This window comes from Pristiophorus japonicus, chromosome 15 (assembly GCF_044704955.1).
Source record: "Pristiophorus japonicus isolate sPriJap1 chromosome 15, sPriJap1.hap1, whole genome shotgun sequence".
In the NCBI taxonomy this organism is placed as follows: Eukaryota; Metazoa; Chordata; class Chondrichthyes; family Pristiophoridae; genus Pristiophorus; species Pristiophorus japonicus.
The window spans coordinates 152171568-152188825 of record NC_091991.1 but is presented as its reverse complement, the minus strand read 5'-3'; the positions used below and the strand labels follow the sequence as shown (position 1 = coordinate 152188825).

The 17258-nt window shown below is 44.8% G+C and overlaps 1 protein-coding gene across 1 annotated transcript in view; it reads right to left on the bottom strand.

Annotated features, from left to right (window-relative positions):
* The window catches only part of caskin1 (CASK interacting protein 1), a 711174-nt gene that overhangs the window by 165547 nt on the left and 528369 nt on the right, over nucleotides 1–17258 (bottom strand). The gene's annotated exons all lie outside the window — the stretch shown is intronic.

Here is a 17258-nt window from a genome sequence, read left to right as displayed (position 1 = left end):
GAGGATTCCACGAGGCTTCTCCTTGGGCGCCGCCATCTTTGATGCTCTGCAGCTCCGACACGAGGCCCCCGCCATCTTCTTCTGCGCCGCTCCGAATGCCCTCCGCCGTCGCAGCCTCCGCTCCCCTCCGCTGCCACCTGACTTGCCGCCTCTCCTGCGGCCGTCGTGGCCTCTCCAGCGGCCGCACTTGCCGCCTCCCCCGCGGCTGCCATGGCCGCCCGACGCTACCAGCCCTCTTCCTCTGCGGGGCTCTTCCGAACCGCCGGCCCCTGGATCCCTCAGCACCCCGCCCGCAACGCCCCGCCGGCTCACCCCCCCCACTAGGCCCCTCTGTGCAGGGCTGCTTGCCTGTGGGGGCTGAGGCTGCAGGGTCTCGGTGTGAGATCCGGGCCTGGGACTTGCCTGTGGGGATTGAGGCTGCAGGGTCTCTGTGTGAGGTCCGGGCCTGGGACTTGCCTGTGGGGATTGAGGCTGCAGGGTCTCTGTGTGAGGTCCGGGCCTGGGACTTGCCTGTGGGGATTGAGGCTGCAGGGTCTCTGTGTGAGGTCCGGGCCTGGGACTTGCCTGTGGGTGGATTGAGGCTGCAGCTCCAGCTCGGTCGGTGCTGCTCTCTGGGGACCCGGGGCACAGCAGCACCCCGGGGAGCAGCAGCCTGTGGAGGAATGAAGTCTTCCCAGCTCCCACGGACCGTCCCCATCCACCTCCGGCCGAGGAGCGTCGGCCCATCGCCTGCAACGTCCCACAAAGGTAAAGCATGCGTCTCGTCCTCGTGGGATACCTGCACCATCACTCTGCCAAGAACAGGTATCAGTTCCCTGGTGTAGGTACACAGCTTCACCGTGACCGGGACCAGCTTTGGTCGTGCAGCTGGGTTAATCCACAGTTTATCAAAAGTTCTCCGACTCATCAACGACGGACCCGAGCCCGTGTCCACTTCCATACTCACAGAGACTCCGTTGATTTTTACTTCCCTTATCACTGGGGGCGAATCGTCGGTGCACGTATACAGTCCAAGCACCTCATCTTCTTCTACCTGCTCCTCACTGAACAGTAGATCATTCCCCATCTCCTCAGCCACATGGTGAGTCTGATTTCTTTTACACATACGCTGAAGGTGGCCTTTAACGTGGCAGGTATTGCACGTGTACTCCGCAAACCTGCACCGGTGAGCCCCATGGCTTCCTCCACAACGCCAGCATGGTGCTGCTTGATTGGCCCCCCTCAGCGGACTCTGAGCTCCAGGATCCAGAGGTCCGTGCTCTCTGCCCCGGGCAGAGCCACGTTCTGCAGTTTTGTCCGTGGTGGGCGCTATCCTGTGGACAGTGCCTGCCGGGTTCGAGACTGTGTGGCTTATTTGCTTGGTGCTGCAAGTCGAGGTCATATGTGCCCGGCTGATGGCGATGGCCTTTGTCAGAGTGACTGTGGGTTCCGTGGCCAGCAGCTTGTGAAGGAGGCCCTCGTGGCCAATCCCCATAACAAAAACGTCCCGCAAAGCCTCGTCAAGGTGTGCGCCAAAATCACACGGCGCCGCGAGTCTCCTGAGGTCCGCAGCATATTTGGTGATATCCTGGCCCTCGGGTCTGCAGTGATGGTAAAATTTGTATCTGGCCGTGAGGATGCTCTCCTTCGGTTTCAACTGGTCACGAATGAGTTCAGTCAGCTCCTCGTATGACTTGTCCCTGGCGCTCCCAGGTGCCAGCAAATCCCTGACGAGACAGTAAACCTCATCTCCACAACTGGACCGCAATATCGCCTTACGCTTATCTCTCATTGCGTATGTGTCCTCCGTCAGGTCGTTTGCTGTGAAGTAGTACTCGAGCCTTTCCGTAAAGGCCTCCCAATCATTGCCCACGGTAAAATCCTTTAGCGAGCCCAGAGTAGCCATGGTCGCGTGGAGTTCGTCCGCTTCCTTGTCGCCAATGTGGTGTATGTAGCACACAAATCACTGACTCCACACGGTCTGGTGTTAATCTAACTGCTGTGACCTTCGTCCTTTATTGTTCAGCTCCAGAGTGCCTCTCAGGTGTGGTGGTCAGCCTTATATAGTCCTTGTTACAGGTGCTACCAGGGTTTCCCACCGCAGCGCCCTCTGTGGTGTGGCATAGTACTTACATTACATTTAAGGTACTGGGACGATACACACATCATTACATAACACCCACCACAGTAGAATAGTCTGTCAATATGTACTGTCTTCGGTCATTCATGAAGAATGTGCACTTGGACAAGGTAGCAGAGTGTGATTGGTGCCTGTGGAATCATACCCCAGCACAAATCAGCATCTTTTGGAGAGGAAGGGTGAAAACCTACAACATTTAGGCTTCTGAGTAATCTGCTCTATAGGCCATCAGCCCATAATGAGCATTAAATTTCCCGTCTTGGCTATCTTCCCTTGGAAGGCTTTAGGCAATTTTTGACAAGCATTTCATGACAGCAGCAAACACTGGGTATCCTTATCAGTGAAATAATAGTTCTCGCTATGCTAACTATGGGAGAGAGGAACTGAAACAATCAACTGCATCATTATCATCAACAGCATCTCCCATTCAGCTCTTTGGAAACCCAAGTGAGCTACTTTTAGTTTCCGACACCAGCAATTTGGCACAGTTGGGCATATGCACAGATTAAAGGGGAGTATTTGTGAAAGGGCACTTACTGAAATGTGAAAACCTGCAGGTGTCTCATGATGATAGGTTTCACAATTAGACTTTCTACTTTAGGCACGGCTAGTAATGAAAGACTCTGATACAGAACCCGGGAATCTCACACTTAACCGAACACTTTTAGGTTTACAGCGAATTTCAGCAGGGACCAACTAAAGATCCCGAATAAATCCGACTGCAATAAAATTCTATTCTATTCTGGCTAACAGATAGGCTCCATGAGGATTCCTAATCTCTAAATGATTGGAGCATGTCCAGATTGAAAATGCTGGGATAAGAGGTCGGGCAACAGGAGTCTTTGAAGATGGGATACATATTAAATGGTAGGTCTGATTTTGAAACCCATTGCTATAAAGCCATTGAACAATAGGATTTTTTTCACAAGTGGGTACTTACCCATACACTATACTAATGTTCCTTTTTTTAAATCTCCAATACATTGCCTTGTACAACAAGCCCTTGCATCTGAACAAGCATTGTTTCAGAGACTGGCCCTACTCAAGTGCTACCTATGAGCAGGCTTGACAGACACATTATGGACAGGCAGCTATGTGCAGCACTTGATGGACTGCTGGACTGATGCTGTTCCATCATAGACACAGCTGCAACAACTCACTGTGCTTGGCAGGTCTTCAAAATGCTAATGTTTACATGCTGGAGAGTCAGCAGCGAAGGCTGTGCTATTTTAACCATAAGGTGAAGACACACATTTTAATTCCAGAGCAAACCATAGCATTTCACCCTGTCCCAGCTAAAGCATTTTACAATCAGACACAGCTTGTATTCCCATGAGTATAGCCGATTAAGGGGTGATCTAATTGAGGCGTTTAAGACCATTAAAGGATTTGACAGCGTAGATAGAGGGAAACAATGTCTTCTGATGAGGGAGCCCAGAAGAAGGGGGCATGACCTTAAAATTAGGGCTAGGCCTTTCAGGGGGTAATATCAGGAAGCACTTCTTCACATAAAGTGGAGTGGAAATCTGGAACTCAGTCCCCCAAAAAGCAGTTGAGGCTGGAGGTCAATTGGAAATGTCATAACTGAGATTGATTGAGTTCTATTAGGCAAGAGTATTAAGGGTTACGAAATTGAGCTAAGATACAGATCAGCCATGACCTAATTGAATGGCAGAATAGGCTCGAGGGGCTGAATGGCCTCATTCTGATCCTATGTTCCAAAACAATACATGGTGACTTCCATTCCTCTTCCAAAATGGGACTTCCCAAATTTCTGATGTGGGGTAATGTGTGACATCAGCCAAAGTGAGAATGACTCTGTTTTGGCGACACTTTGCGCTGGGAGATAAAAAGAAAAAGATACAAATGGTCAATAAATATAGATAAAGGGATATTCATATCTTGGGATCTGGTGAAGGATCACTCCCGAAACGTTCATTTATCTTTTTTTAAACGATGATCAACCTGCTGCTCATTTCCATCATTTTCTGTGTTTATTTGAATTGAGGAAACGCATCTTGAAAACCAAAATTTAAGCTGTTTCCTACATTACAACAGTAGCCACACTTCAACTGTTTCCTTGGCTGTGAAGTGCTTTGGGACATCCTGAAGTTGTGAAAGGCATTGACCACATGCAAGTTCTTTCTCTTTTTCTTTTGTATTGCCGTGCCAGGAGCAGAGAATTTGGGAACTTTGCCTTTGATATCCAGCCCACTCAATAACAACACTGACATGTGTATGTAATGCAAAATTAAACATGCACTGCTGAATCATTTATTCATTATTTGTTTCACACGTATCGCATGAATAAAATATCGTTCTCGTTTTAGTAAATACTGACATGTTTTCCATCAAAGCATCAAAATGTTGACCAGGACTTCCTACTCTGTTGGAATCCTGGTAGATATGCCCCAGTGCTGCACTCCTGACCCTGGCCAATTTCCGAGAGTCAGGCTAATTGTTAACAAATCCCAACCCCCTCACCCCAAAGGGTTCCCTGCCCCTGTCGAGGAGACCTTCTCGGAGGCAGGAGGAAAATGGCTGCCACTGGAGTAGGGCCACGATTCATCCACCTGCTGTGCCCTGCTTTGTAGAGCGGGTGATGGGCAGCCTGAGCAGGGGGCAGATCAGGAGCAGGCCATCTGCGAAACTGGAGGAGGTCCTACAGGTCTTTAAACCTTCCCTTCTCATGGCAAATTACTGTTGCTTTCAGAAGCCAATTTGTTTCTGCCTATGCCACTAAATGTTGACTCTTGTTCCGTTTTCCTATTTTGGCTCCAGAAGGATGGAATGGAGGGGGGGGGGGCGGGGGCGGGGGCGGGTGTTGTATTGAGGACTGGCGCAGTAGGAAAGCCTCATGATTACTGTCAGGAGCCCAGGCACGGACCTGTGCCAATCACTGCATGTGATCACAAACAAGTTGAACGTCGAGTGTATGGAAGCGTTTTTTGTTGAGAAACAGAGCTGATCCCTGATGGGGAGCACACAGGTCTATGTATGTGCAGCTTGTGGTGCCTTGCACCTGCAGCAATCCAGCAATGTGAGCAAATGCCAGCACTCTTTTTTCCTGTTTTCCAGCCTCCATGGGGAAGGTGATGAACCGTTAACACCTTGGAAACAGTGCACCAGTGACCTGCTGGGTCACCGTGCACACAGTAAACAGATTGATGGTGCTGATGTTGCCAAAAACAGTTTGGAAGGAGCCAGAAACATAAAGTTTTAAGAGTGACGGTAGCCTTCAGTGCCACAGGCAGTGCAGTGCATGACCTGGAGATGGGCTCCAATTCTCACAGCAACAGATGGCAGTGGTCAGTGACTATTGTAAGAATAAAAGTGATTATTAATGATTAAAATTGATTCTGTGCATGTATAAATGTTAAAAGTGTAGATTATACGGAAAGGCCTGTTTGTGTTGAAACAAAATTAAATGCCCACAGGTTGCCAGCATGAGTTGTGTTTTGAAAAAAAAAGAAACAAAATGAAAGCCCCCACAGGTTGCTGCATGGGTATTGGAAAGGCATTTAATCTAATCAAGAGGCTGAGCCAGGCCAGACAGCCACATGTGTGAGGAGAGCCAATAAGGAACTACCCTGAAACCAGGGTCCAATCATGAGGCTTTCGGAGGGACAATGGCTTTGAGAGGTTTAAATGGACTCAGTCAAAGACTTTTCTCACTCTCCTGAAACAGCCAGCCAAAGGGAAGTAACATAAGAACATAAGAATTAGGAACAGGAGTAGGCCATCTAGCCCCTCGAGCCTGCTCTGCCACTCAACAAGATCATGGCTGATCTGGCCGTGGACTCAACTCCACTTACCCGCCCGCTCCCCATAACCCTTAATTCCCTTATTGGTTAAAAATCTATCTATCTGTGACTTGAATACATTCAATGAGCTAGCCTCAACTGCTTCCCTGGGCAGAGAATTCCACAGATTCACAACCCTCTGGGAGAAGAAATTCCTTCTCAACTCGGTTTTAAATTGGCTCCCCCGTATTTTGAGGCTGTGCCCCCTAGTTCTAGTCTCCCCGACCAGTGGAAACAACCTCTCTGTCTCTATCTTGTCTATCCCTTTCATTATTTTAAATGTTTCTATAAGATCACCCCTCATCTTTCTGAACTCCAACGAGTAAAGACCCAATCTACTCAATCTATCATCATAAGGTAACCCCCTCATCTCCGGAATCAGCCTAGTGAATCATCTCTGTACCGTCTCCAAAGCTAGTATATCCTTCCTTATGTAAGGTGACCAAAACTGCACGCAGTACTCCAGGTGCGGCCTCACCAATACCCTGTACAGTTGCAGTAGGACCTCCCTGCTTTTGCACTCCATCCCTCTCGCAATGAAGACCAACATTCCATTCGCCTTCCTGATTACCTGCTGCACCTGCAAACTATCTTTTTGGGGACCAAATTTTAATTTGATTTTACGTTTTAAAGTTTAATTTGTTTTAATTGCCGGTGCTTTTAGTGTCCCCTTCCCTTTTATAGGGGGCACTGGGGAAAAATTGTGATTTTAGTGCCCAAAAAAAAAAAAAAAAAAGAAAAAAAAAAAAAAAAGGAACAAAAGGGCCTTGTAAATGTCTGGTGTGTCACCCAGGTCGGGTGGCACGGTTTAATGTTTATGTTTTGCAGGTAGACTCTAAAAGAGTTTCATGCACAAGGACCCCCAGGTCCCTTTGCATTGCAGCATGTTGTACTTTCTCCCCATTCAAATAATATTCCCTTTTACTGTTTTTTTTTCCCACGGTGGATGACCTCACATTTACCGACATTGTATTCCATCTGTCAAACCTTAGCCCATTCGCTTAACCTATCTAAATCTCTTTGCAGCCGCTCTGTGTCCTCTACACAACCCGCTTTCCCACTAATCTTTGTGTCATCTGCAAATTTTGTTACACTACACTCTGTCCCCTCTTCCAGGTCATCTATGTATATTGTAAGCAGTTGTGGTCCCAGCACCGATCCCTGTGGCACACCACTAACCACTGATTTCCAACCCGAAAAGGACCCATTTATCCCGACTCTCTGCTTTCTGTTCGCCAGCCAATTCTCGATCGATGCTAATACATTTCCTCTGACTCCGCGTTCCTTTCTCTTCTGCAGTAACCTTTTGTGTGGCACCTTATCGAATGCCTTTTGGAAATCTAAATACACCACATCCATCGGTACACCTCTATCCACCATGCTCATTATATCCTCAAAGAATTCCAGTAAATTAGTTAAACATGATTTCCCCTTCATGAATCCATGTTGCGTCTGCTTGATTGCACTATTCCTATCTAGATGTCCCGCTATTTCTTCCTTAATGATAGCTTCAAGCATTTTCCCCACTACAGATGTTAAAGTAACCGGTCTATAGTTACGTGCCTTTTGTCTGCCCCCTTTTTTAAACAGAGGCGTTACATTAGCTGCTTTCCAATCCGATGGTACCTCCCCAGAGTCCAAAGAATTTTGGTAGATTAAAGCGAATGCATCTGCTATAACATCCGCCATCTCTTTTAATAACGTATATCGCTCTTCATTATAACCTCATTGTATCTGTTGTAACTAAGGTGGCTGTGCATGAGTGTGTGTTTTTTTAATAAACTGTTCCACTTGTTTAGAAAGAATTGTTTCACTTTCGAACTTAAATGCCAGAGATTTAGAGATCTTACAGCTCCATGTTGAAGCACTTATGCACTTCTCAATGAGATTCAGCGCTGCTGTATTGGACTTCGCCGTGCCCGTATTGGGCCTCGTGTCACAAATGTTGACATAAAGAAAGACTTGAAAGCCTTCGAACAGTCAGACATATAGAATAACATTGACACAAATGTTGATACTATATAAATATTGGCATATAAAGTCTGGCTTGAACGTTATGATACTGGAAGTAAGGTTAATAATGCAGAGGAAATGCAGTGAGTTGTTATGATCTGGAATGGACTGTCTGAAAGGGTGATGGAAGCAGATTCAATAGTAACTTTCAAAAGGGAATTGGATATATGCTTGAAAAGGAAATATTTGCAGAGCTATGGGGAAAGATCAGGGGAGTGGGACTAATTTCAAAGCACTAGCACAGGCACGATAGGCTGAATGGCCTCCATCTCTGCTGTATGATTCTATGCTTTGTAAGAATTTTAAGATATTATAGATATCGCTCGATAGATATAACAAGTTTCATATCATTTTGCTGAACTTCTATAATGAAACATTCACAAAATGCAAATTAGTAGTCAAATATTCAACTATTTTTTTCTCCTCCCTCCTGAAGACATTAGCCTGGATTTTGCAGTCAGCCGTGAAGTAGTGGCACTCAACCCACTCAAAGAAAGTTGCCGACAGAGATCTCTGTGGTGTCGATTTCACCTCTCCCAACGTTAATTTGAATCTGATACCAAGTCTAGGGGATTGCCAGTGTCCAGCAACAGTGATGTCATCAAACTGGTTAAGCAGCCAACCACAGTTACGAATTCCCACGTACAACAAACCAGGAAGTAAAAAGCAGGTTTTATCCTTCACTTTTTAATCATTTTACAGAGAGCAAAATAAAGATGGGAATGTGGTAGAAGCTGAAATATTATAAACAAACTTTAAAATAAAAATAAATCAATAAAATTTTCAGCATAATGGAAAAATTTGACACTCCACAAATATAAAATTATTTTTTTGTAGCCAGAATGGTTGTTCTGCAGTAATTATGACCTCGTACAACATTAAAAATAGTTCCATCTCATTCAATAAGGCTTAACTTTTTCAATGGTTTTTAAGAGCGATATTCCAGCATAGAAGCTTAAGTTCTTATCAGTTCATTGATTTCAATTGATTGCCGGCTGTGGGGATTTCAACAGCACATCCTGTGTAGGAGCCGGGAATGGCTGACAGCAATTTCTGGATTTTTGCGTTTAACTGCGCATGTGCATACTCAAAAGTTGTTGTCATAGTTGTAATGACGGCGAATGCTGATAATTTTGCCGTCATTAGAACATAGAATATAGAAAATAGAACATAGAAAATAGGTGCAGGAGTAGGCCGTTCGGCCCTTCAAGCCTGCACCGCCATTCAATAAGATCATGGCTGATTATTCCCTCAGTACCCCTTTCCTGCTTTCTGTCCATACCCTTTGATCCCCTTAGCCGTAAGGGCCATATCTAACTCACTCTTGAATACATCCAATGAACTTGCATCAACAACTCTGTGCGGCAGGGAATTCCACAGGTTAACAAGAAGTTTCTCCTCATCTCAGTCCTAAATGACCTACCCCTTATCCTAAGACTGTGTACCCTGGTTCTGGACTTCCCCAACATCGGGAACATTCTTCCCGCATCTAACTTGCCCAGTCCCGTCAGGATCTTATATGTTTCTATGAGATCCCCTCTCATCCTTCTAAATTCCGAGCCAATGACTCTTCGCTGGAGCACAGTTTCATGGGCACCACATGCAGTCCAGCTCCTCGCATCGTAGCTCTATGACAGCTTTAACTACAAGATAACAGAACTTACACGGATTTTCAGGAGAGATTACACAAACTAGCGCTGTATTCTCTAGAATTTAGAAGGTTATGGGGTAATCTGTTCAAAGTTTTCAAGATAGTAAAGGAAACAGATAGGGTAGATACAGACAAACTATTTCTGCTGATTGGGGAGTCTAGGTCTAGGGGGCATAGTTTAAAAATTACAGCCAGCCCTTTCAGGAGTGAAATTAGGAAACATTTCCACATACAAAGTGTAGTAGAAGTTTGGAACTCTCTTCTGCAAATGGAAATTGATGCTAGATCAATTGTTAATTTTAAATCTGAGATTGATAGCTTTTTGTTAACCAAAGTTATTAAGGGATATGGACCAAAGGCGGGTATATGGTGATAGATCGCAGATCAGCTATGATCTCATTGAATGACGGAACAGGCTCAAAGGGCTGAATAGCCTACCCCTGTCCCTATGTTCCTCGAAAGTTGAGGCCTCTGTTTTTATAAAGAGCTTTTGATTATTTTGTCAGAATTGCAGAAAATTATGCATGCAAATTCACATTAGAAGCAATGACATCACTGATTCTGGGAAATGCATTGGTTCTATTGCCAGTAGTAACATTTATAATCCATTTGTATACCTATTTTCACAAACCCCCTGTGTTTTGCTATGCATAGCATGGAGGAAGACAAAGTTTGTAAATAACTGTATTAGTAATAAACATTTTTCATTTTCTTTTCTATGTGAAATAACTTACCTGTTTGTAGTATAGCCTGAAACTCTTTCTGAAACAGTGCTTATTCAATGTGCCATTGAGGACACGGTGCCATGTGATGCATTCCAATAAGCTGGAGTACAGTGGGAAGTCTTCACTGTTTCAAACCGAGTCTCATTAGAATTTACTTAGATACTCAGCAAGCAAAGGCACGCTCCAGATCGTAGGGGGAATGAAGTTCACTTACAGATGTGCTTAATGATATTGAAAACGTGTAGAATACCAAACACTAGTAAATAAGGAATATAAATGCATATAAGACTGAGATGTCTGGGCTCTGAGGACCAGAATGCCAAGGCTTGGGAGCCACATCTGACTCATGAGCCATAACTTGGACACCCTTTGCTCTACCAAGATTCCCATTGCTTTTGGCTTTCATTTTAAAGAAGTGCTTCTTGTGGAACCTTACAAAAAGCCTTCGAAAAGTCCAAGTAAATGGCACCACAGGGAATTCTACAGTGCCAGCTGAAGAATCTCAAAAATATTATTCAAATTTCAAAATTCCAACATTGCCTAGTGCAATCAATTGTTCCACCATTTATTTCACTGGGAGAAAATAAAACTTCTCCCTATGGGCTATTAGAATGCTGGACACCAAGAACACATTGACACTCCTATCACCCACCAATAGATTTTTGATAGGGTATTAAGGGATAGGGAAACAATCTCACTGAATGGCAACACAGGCTTGAGGGGCTGAATGGCCTATTGCTTGTTCCTATGGGCTCAATTTTCCCCAAGCCATTTCCTGGCATATTGCCTGAGTTGTGGCGCTTAATTAGGTAAATAGATGCTCCAGAAAAAAATCTCCGAAGTTTCCCCGATGTTTGGCCTCTAATCTGCAGCCATGCAGCGTGGCCAGTTGCCTCAGGGGGTGGAGCCTGCGGCCTGCGCTGGAAAAAGGAGCGGGCAGAAAAAACTGACGTTCTTGACGTCGCTGAAATGGCCGCGCATGTGCAGTGGTGCTCCGTGTGAGGTGTCTTCCTGGTCCACTGCGATGAGTACCCTCCCCCATTGAGCCTCTCCTGTGCCCTCCCGCTGCTCTGTGGCCCCCGATTTCGTGCTGGTCCAGGGCCGCTCTGCTTCCTGCCCCTAGCCTAGGCTGAATGGCCTCTGATGTACTTACCTGCGCCATTTCTTTAACTCTCCGCAAGGGTTTTCTCGAGAGGCCACATACGCTGGCCTAAGTAGAAATGGAGTAACTATTAGCTGGCCAAAGTTGCCTAAATGGCCAGAATTGGCGCAGGTGGCTGGGAACGGCCCCCTTTGAGGAAAAAAAAACTTACCTAAAAAAATCATAATGAACTGAGTTACGCTGGTGCAAACTGATTGCGGAAACTGGGGCTTTTTAAACTTAGGCCAGAAAAAGCAGCTTACTCCAAAATCAACGGCGCAAATACTGGGGAAAATTGAGCCCCATGTTCCTAAGATACACATGATGAGAAATCCATCATAAGACATGTTCCTCTCATTGCATCTAATTATGAGCCCATATTTAGAATTTGCCAGATCGGCATAACCTCAGAGGAAATTTAATCCGCTACCCTGAATTATCTGTAACGTTCACAAAGAAGATAAATTAATGACATTTTTAAAAACTCATTCTTGGGATGTGGGTGTCGTTGGTAAAGCTGCCATTTTTTGCCCATCTCTAGTTGTCCTGAGAAGGTGATGGTAACTGAGTAGCTTGCTTGGTTACTTCAGGGGACAGTTAAGAGTCAACCATATGAAGATAGGAACAGGAGTAGGCCATTCAGCTCCTCGAGCCTGTTCCATTATTCAATGAAATCCCAGCTGATCTGCGATCCCACAGATGGGACTAGCATCACATAGAGGCCAGACCGGATAAGGTCGCCAAGTTTCCTTCCCTAACGGACATTAATCAACCAGTTGGGTTTTGCCAAAGATCCGACAGCTTTTATTAATAGTTTTTTATTTCCAGATTTTTTAATTGAATTCAAATTCTCAAACTGCCATGGTAGGATTTGAACTTGCATTCTCTGGATTATTAATCCAGGTTTCTAGATTACTAGTCCATTAACATACCCACTGCACTGCCATATTCAACTCTTAACTTTGTTAAAATAGTAACCGAGGAACAAGCATGTTAACCACAGAGGAATTTCACTAAGGTCCTGAAAAATGGCTGAATGTGGGAGGAATCATACCTCAGTTGAAGTCACTACCTACAGGGGAGGGGAGGAAAGAAAGGGAAGAAAAATTATTCAGAAGGCCTGTGAGAAGATCCAACCATCTTCTGCAATTATTTTGTCGTTCAGGAATACAGGAAGGAAAAAACAGGCAGGAACTGAAAGGGTAAATATTGTCCAAAATAATCTCTTCATCTAACTTTAATTGCAATTTTGGAACCGAGTTGTTTCATTTTCAAATTACTTTCTGCATGCTCAACATGTTAATAAACATTACTGACACAGGGACATTTGAAGTCATCTGGTTGTCAAGACGAACCATCATTTCGCTGAGGTAAGCAAAACTCTTTTCCTGCCAGAACACATTTGCAGCGAGATACACCACAGCCTTCAGCGTCACTTCTCAGCTGAAACTGCGCAGTCGAGATAAACACTGCTTTAAAGTTATAAATATTGCCTTTTTCCTCTGACTTTGTGCCCTAGTCTGTTGTTGGAATGGGAAGATGGAGAATGTGACCAGCCTGCTAAACGGAGCTCTGCATGTGCTAGCCTTTGCAGAAGGCTGAGACCCAGTCATTGAGGGGCGCTCATGCACGCGCAGGGTGTTGCTTGCAGAAAACGGCCAAACAAGGAAAGAGAACACTTTCGTTAAATGTCGCAGCTCACTGCACTCTTATAAAATGCGCGACATTTGGAAAACTGCAAGTGGATCACTGAGAATGCCTTTAATTGGAAGGCCAAACTCTTTCCAATAAAGATGCATATGAACCGCATTGAAGGAAAGTACAGCAGAGCACTTGCCAAGCTTTGTACATTCCCTCAGGGGGAAAGAAGGGAAGACTTAGGGAAAGACAGCTGTGTTGCATGCATATGAATTGTGTAAGCTACTTCAGCTCTTCTTTACTCTCCTTCCTCCCCTGAGGAGACGCACAAGATCAAAGCTTAGAAATTGTTCGACATGGCATGCTGTTGGATGTTAACAGCACAATATAAATCTGAGTTTATGAAATAGATTCTTTGATAGAAAAGTGTTTGTCGTGATGCACGATTAGAGACTGGGCATGAAGGAGGCGTTAGGATCAAAGGGAGCTAATCTAACCATTTTCTTGTTCAACAGCCATTTGGTTCTTTTTTTTTTCCAAGCACAGCTGCATAGAACTATGAGGCATTGCACATCTGTACCAGAGAGCGGGAGCTGGCACCTTGTCATGGAACTCATGTAAACTAAGAGAAGCTGGGATTGAGAAATGGAAACAGTACATGTACCAACTGCAGCATCTGAAAGAGGAAAATAGGTTTATATTTCAGGCAGCAACCCTTCATCAGCGGGTATTCTGTTTTGATTGGGAAATGAAAGATTGTGTTTGGGCTGCACTTTCACGTCATTAAGAAAGGATCAGATTATTAAGAAGTGCTGTATATTCTCTCCTCTCATTCACACTAGGCATCATCTGTACTCTTTTGCATTACTATAACTTTGTCTGTTCTCCCATGGAAACAGATTCTGTCTGAGAGAAATGAATTGATTATTGGCAGGTGGTTGATTTGGCTAGGATCATGTTCAATAATAATGTTCATCAATAGTTTCAAGAGTAGCGCAAAAAACCTAGAACCCCCACCCCACCCATGCCCTACTGTTAACCAACACTATTAAATGGTGTTTTGGCCTAATCTGGAATATTGTTTTAAAATGACCTCGTTTGAAAAGAAGCCATTGTTTCAGGTTTGAAGTGTAGGACTTGTGGGTAGTCCAGGAAATATTCGCTCAGATTTCTTTCTTTGAAGTGAATTGAAAGCCAGATTTTTGAATGTATTTAAAAAAAAAATATCAATGGCAACTGTCCCTGAGGTAGATTTAATTGCCTCAGACACCGGCAGTAAGAAGCTATCAGGATAAAGGTGATTCACTACCAGTGCTGTCCACCACCACACTCTTAAATCAGAGATCCTATGGCAATACTTCTATGGAGTAAGACCAAGTGTGGTCTTCAGGTGAAGCATGTGTAATTCAATCCTCATTTTAATATCATACGCTCTGTCCTGAATTTAATATGGAAATGTATTTTATTATATACAGTTCAATAGCAAAACTAAGAGCAATTTGAGAAATACGCCACATGATATCAAGAAATGGCTGAGCACACCAGATACAGCAAAGGCTACGGGTCTCGAAGGCTTGTGCTCCAGAACTAGGCGCGCCTCTAGCCAAGCTGTTCCAGTACAGCTACAACACTGGCATCTACCCGACAGTGTGGAAAACTGCACAGCTATGTCCTATCCACAAAAAAATAACAAATCCAATCCGGCCAATTATCGCCCCATCAGTCTACTCTGAATCATCATCAAAGTGATGCAAGGTGTCATCGACAGTACAATCAAGTGGCATTTATTCACCAACAACCTTCTCACCGATGCTCTGTTTGGGTTATGCCAGGACCACTCGGCTCCAGACCTCATTACAGCTTTGGTCCAAACATGGACAAAAGTGTTGACTTCCAGAGGTGAGATGAGAGTGACTGCCTTTGACATCAAGGCATTTGACCAAGTGTGGCATCAAGGAGTCCTAGTGAAACTGAAGTCAAAGGGAATCAGGGGGAAAACTCTCCACTGTCCAGAGTCATACGTAGTACAAAGGAAGACTGTTGTGGTTGTTGGAGGCCAATCATCTCAGCCCCAGGACATTGCTGCAGGAATTCCTCAGGGCAGTATCCTCAGCCCAACCATCTTCAGCTACTTCATCAATGACCTCTCTATCAAAAAGTCAGAAGTGGGGATGTTCGCTGATGACTGCATAGTGTTCTGTTCCATTCACAACTCCTCAGATAATGAAGCAGTCCTTGCCCGCATGCAGCAAGACCTGGACGACATTCAGGCTTGGGCTAATAAATGGCATAGAACATTCATGCCACACAAGTGCCAGGCAATGACTATCTACAGTAAGAGAGAGAGAGAGTATAACCACCAGCCCATGACATTCAATGGCATTACCATCACTGAATCCCCCACCATCCAAATCCTGGGGGTCACCATTGACCAGAAACTTAACTGGACCAGCCACATAAATACTGTGGCAGCAAGAGCGGGTCAGAGACTGGGTATTCTGCGGTGAGAGACTTACCTTCTGACTCCCCAAAGCCTTTCCACCATCTATAAGGCACAAGTCAGGAGTATAATGGAATACTCTCCACTTGCCTGGATGAGTGCGGCTCCAACAGCACTCAAGAAGTTTAACATGATCCAGGATAAAGCAACTTGCTTGATTGGCACCTCATCCACCACCCTAAACATTCACTCCCTCCACCACCAGCGCACCGTGGCTGCAGTGTGTACCATCTACAAGATGCATTGCAGCATCTCGGCAAGGCTTCTTCGACAGCACCTCCCATACCCGCGACTTCTACCACCTAGAAGGACAAGAGCAGCAGGCGTATGGGAACACCATCACCTGCAAGTTCCCCTCCAAGTCATACACTATCCTGACTTAAAAATATATTGTCGATCCTTCATGATCACTGGGTCAAAATCATCGAACTCCCTCCTGAACAGTACTGTGGGAGTACCTTTGTCACATGGACTGCAGCAGTTCAAGAAGGCAGCTCACCACCACCTTCTCAAGAGCAATTAGGGATGGGCAATAAATGCTGGCCTTGCCAGCAATGCTCACATCCCATGAACTAATTTTAAAACGTAGAGATTGTTTGGAGCACAGGAGTTTCCCTGAAATACAGGTTGAGAATTTGAGAGAAACAAAAGATGATTGGCTATGGTGCTAGCCCAAGTGGGAGGAGGTAATTACAGCATGACAAAATTACATATGCACATTCCATCATAAATGGACACATAGGAGTTTATAATGGAAGCACAAAGAGACAGAATATTTTCAATGTATTATGGAGATAGACGGATAGATGTTCATTTTAACTGGTGAAAACACCAAGCAACACAATTGGATTACAGATTTTCTCCTTTCAAACTTGGGTTGTGCCTGGAGAGAGTACGTCACAGAATCATAGAATTATTTTGCACAGAATGTCATGGGCTGGTGGTTATACTCTCTCTCTCTTACTGGAGATAGTCATTGCCTGGCACTTGTGTGGCATGAATATTCAGCCCATCCTGCCTGTTCCAGCTCTTTGAAAGAATGAGCCACTTATCCCCATTCCTCAAACCATCAAAACAATACATTTTCCAATATTTATGCATTTCAAGGTTTTATGGATAATGCTTCCACCATTGTTTCTGCTTGGAGATTCCCATGTCCGAACAACATGAGGGGTTTTGATAGATGGGGAGAAACGGTTCCATTAACAGGAGTGTCTCTAACCAGAGGAAACAGATGTAAGATAATTGGCACAAAATCCAGGGGGGAAATGAGAAAATGTATTTATACAGCAAGTTGTTAGGATCTGGAAAGTGTTCCCTGAAAAGGTGGCAAGCATAGAAACATAGAAAATAGGTGCAGGAGTAGGCCATTTGGCCCTTCGAGCCTGCACCACCATTCAATATGATCATGGCTGATCATGCAACTTTAGTACCCCATTCCTGCTTTCTCTCCATACCCCTTGATCACTTTAGCCATAAGGGCCACACCTAACGCTCTTTTGAATATATCTAACGAACTGGCTTCAACAACTTTCCGTGGTAGAGAATTCCACAGGTTCACAATTCTCTGAGTGAAGAAGTTTCTCCTCATCTCGGTCCTAAATGGCTTACCCCTTATCCTGAGAGTGTGACCCCTGGTTCTGGACTTTCCCAACATTGAGAACGTTC